The sequence below is a fragment of the Scardinius erythrophthalmus genome (assembly GCF_964197995.2).
Source record: "Scardinius erythrophthalmus genome assembly, chromosome: 2".
Taxonomy (NCBI): domain Eukaryota; kingdom Metazoa; phylum Chordata; class Actinopteri; order Cypriniformes; family Leuciscidae; genus Scardinius; species Scardinius erythrophthalmus.
In genome coordinates, this window is record NC_138222.1 from 58755969 (window position 1) to 58760301 (window position 4333).

Sequence of the window (4333 nt, forward strand, 5' to 3'; positions counted from 1 at the left end):
GTAAGCCTTAGCTTACGCTACGGGAAAGCCCCTTTTCTCGAGAAGATTGAAGCCAAAATTATCCTATAATTTTCTTAATTTAAAACGCACTTGCTGCAGCAAGCAGACCTAAGCGAGACGGCTTTGCACGCTTATTGGCTGCTCTGCTGCAACCTATGGAGTGGCAGCTGTGACGTACGAACCAATGAGGGCACTTCGTGCGTCACAGCCCACCAAAATGGGCGTGACTATGGCTATATAACCCGCGCCGTCCATAGTTGCCTTGATTTCATCTCCTTTCAGCGAATGATCCTCTTCGCTGACTCTGGAAGAAGCCTCGCGCTGTCGAAACAGCACTTCAGTGGGACGAGCCACTGCACTGCAGGACTGAGGAAGCTGGCTTCGGACACTCTCCCTACGCCGCCTTCAGCCGCCGTCTCCCACTGCGCCATACGGCGCGCATATATTCTTTAAGCTCTGTGTGTGTCGCCGCTGTGTTCACTCACGTTTTCTAAAAGAGCAAATTAGCGGGCGTTGTTTCAAATGCCCTGCCTCACCTGCGGCTCCCCTCACGGCTGGAGACCGCCACATCCTTTGCGTCTCCTGCCTGGGGAAGGACCACGCCGACATCGCTCTCTCTAAAGGCGGCTGCCCGGAGTGTGACATGATGGATTTATCGACCCTGCAGGCTCGATTAGCCGTCTTCGGCGAGGTCACACTTCCGCCTCTCTCTCATGGGCCGCGCTGTAAAAAGTGCAGTTCTCAGAGAGCACCGGAAGCCTCTATAACACGCGAGCTCACGCCGGGAGGATCCCCGCGTGCCTCGCCCACTGAATCGCCCTAACCGGTCTTCTTCACCGATGGCCAGCGCCCGGGTGTTTCCGCGATCGCTCCCATCACTTTAGGTGGACCAGATGGTGACGAGGCTGACGAGGACAGCTGTTCTCTCACCGCGCTTTGGGAAGCGGGACTGGTCGGCCTTCATTCCGGACCCCGCCCCCTCAACCCAGGCTAGTACCAGCGGGGTAAGAGCCAGTGTGGATGCGAAGCTTATCTGCCTACTGACGAAGGCCGTGGAAGACTTCGGCCTCAAGTGGTCTCCACCCGACGCCTACACCGCCGGTCAAGCTGCATCAGCAGTCCACACGATGGCCGTGCTTCAAGTGTTTCAGGCCAACCTTCTCCGCACTATGGACGAGGTTGGTCCAGACCCAGAGGCATTTAGAGATCTGGGAAGTGCAACTGACCTAGCCCTGCGAGCGACGAAAACCACCTCTCAGGCTATCAGCAGAAACATGATGGTCCTCACCGACTTGGAGCGCCATCTGTGGCTGACGCTAACAGACATGAAAGACGCGGACAGAGCCTCCTTCCTGGATTCGCCGATCTCGCCATCCGGTCTGTTTGGCCCGTCTGTCAAGGGCTTCGCAGAACGCTTCACAGAAGCACAAAAATCGTCACAGGCCTTGCAACACTTTCTGCCCAGACGCTCGAGATCTGCGTCAGGCCGCTCAAAGAAGCAGCCGCCTGCCCAGACTTCAAGGCCACCGCCTCAGCCGTCAGCTTTCCAGCGCCATCCACCCGCTGAAGCTCGCCATCGCTCGCGCTCGTCTAGCCGCCACAGACCGCCTCCCCCACGGGGACCGAGGCCCAAGATTGTGCTAGACCCTGAGCCTCCGAAACCCTCCTGACCACAAGGGGCAAACGACGGCGGTTAACCTCCTGAGGTCGACAATCACGCCGGCGTGATCTGCTCGTTTTTTTTTTATATCAGTGTAAAATACTCTGTTGATTTTGATTTTAAATTGATTTTGAGTTTTTTTTGTATTTTCACAAACCACGCATAAATGTCATTATCTCAAAACTACAAACTTTTACATACATGCTGTTGATATATTATTGTAGCAGAGTTTGTGCTGAATACAGTGTAATTAGACTTTAGCCATGAAAATGTCACAAGTAACAGAAATAACCAGAAATGTCAGAGCATGTCAGAACACCTCCAGGGCCCAGAAAACAGCTCAGACCTCAGAGGGTTAAGTCTCGCTGTGGCCGGACCACCGTCGAAGAGTTCACGCACACTTCTTGCAGTTCCCACATCAGAGGCGACTGGAGATGGTTATATTTCAGTACACAAGCCTGTTACACAACATGCACGCCTGCACACAAACGCCGTTTTCACGGCAACCCAAATAAATCTCAAAAACAGCTAAATTTCTGCCTTTTATCCGGCTCGCGCCGACTGTGTTTTAACTACTCATAAACACTGCCCGTTCAGTGTCACATACACACTTAGGGCTTCCACTAATAAAAATCTTCCCCGCTCTTGCGGCGAGTGTATCATGTGTTAACCAGGCACCCGTTACTCAATGCGCGCCTCCTCACATAAGCGCTGTATGTACAGTGTCACAAGCACAAGTCGATCAGGTTACCGGATCCCTAACACACAGCAATCCGAGCCCAGACATCATTCTGCCCCTAGCCTTATGTGCAAAAGCATGGGAAATCATCCCAGGTGTGTCAGAATGGGTGTTAAACATAATAAAGCGAGGCTACTCGCTGCAGTTCGCTCGCAGACCCCCACGCTTTCGAGCCATGGTCGAAACTATGGTGAAAAGCGAAGTAGCACACCTACTTATATTTTCTCGTTCCAAAGAAGGATGTCGGTCTTCGACCCATCCTAGACCTCAGACATTTGAACAAAACGCTTATGAGGCGATCATTCAAAATGCTGACGACCAGACAAATCCTCGTGCAAATTCGCCCGGGGTTTATATTAGTGGATGTGAAAGACACGTATTTTCAGATACAAATAACGTCCAGTCACAGGCCATTCTTGAGATTCGCCTTCGAGGGCCGAGCTTTTCAGTACACTGTCCTGCCGTTTGGCCAGTCTTTAGCACCCCGTATGTTCACGAAGTGCATGGATGCGGCACTCGCCCCCCTGAGACAAAAGGGTATGCGAATACTGAACTATCTAGACCACTGGCTAATTCTAGCTCAGTCAGAGACGGAACTGATGACTCACAAAGTTTTGCTACTCAGACACTTACAGAATCTGGGTCTCAAGATCAATTTGACCAAGAGCTCGCTGTTACCCAACCAGAAAGTTTATTTTCTGGGAACAGAAATAGACTCTGTGTCAATGAAAGCACGGCTTATGTCACAGCGCATGCTCTCCATCCAGCGCCTAGCGGTGTCATTCAAAGTTGGCAACGTCACTCCTCTCAAAATGTTTCAGAGGATTCTGGGACGCATGGCATTGGCTTCAACAGTACTTCAGCTGGGTCTGCTACAAATGCGCCCCCTCCAGTACTGGCTAAAGCCCAGAGTCCCGTCTCGTGCGTGGACATCGGGTCACTATCGTCTCAGGGTAACCCAGGGCTTTATCGAAGCCCTGGAACCTTGGAAGACAGCCAACTGGTACCAGTCAGGCATCGACATGGGGACGGTCTCAAAGCTAAAAGTAGTCTCGACAGATGCTTCCAACTTACGGCCTCTGCTGGTCAGCTGGTCAGGCCCGGAGAAATGCCTACACATAAACTGTCTAGAGATGAGATTGGTCGAGTTAGCTCTGGAGTTTTTTCTCCCATACTTGAGGGGTCACCACGTCTTAGTCCGATCGGACAACATGTCGGTGGTGTCCTACATAAACCGCCAAGGCGGCATCAGATCTCGGAGCCTGTACACCAGGGCCAAACGCCTTCTCGTGTGGGTACAGCACAATCTGCGCTCGCTGAGAGCGGCGCACGTACCAGGCACTCTGAACCTGGGTCCAGACATGCTATCCAGGGGCAACGTTCCCCCAGGGGAATGGTCCCTTCACCCCCAGGTGGTTGTTGGTTTGGAGCATTTTTGGCAGGGCAGAGGTCGACCTCTTCGCCTCAGAAGACAATGCTTATTGCCCAATTTACTTCACGAAGAGCAGGGACGCGCTGGCCCACGACTGGCCCAGTCGTCCGCTCTATGCATTCCCACCGATCTCGTTGTTACCACAGGTTATCAAACGAATCAGGGAGAGCAAGTGCGCTGTGCTCCTAGTACCTCCACTTTGGAGGAACCAAGTGTGGTTCCCGGAGCTGATGCAGCTACCGGGAACAGCCCCGTGGCCGATCCCAGTGAGGAGAGACCTCCTCTCTCAGGCCAAAAGGACGCTCTGGCATCCCCACCCCGAGCTGTGGGCCCTGCTTGTATGGGCCCTCAACGGGTACCTGTTAACCTCCCAGAGGGAGTGTTAAACACTATCACAGAGGCTAGAGCGCCCTCTACTAGTCGGCTTTACGCCTTGAAATGGTCAGTGTTCTCTAGCTGGTGCTCAGCACGGAACATAGAACCACAATGCTGTGGAGTATCG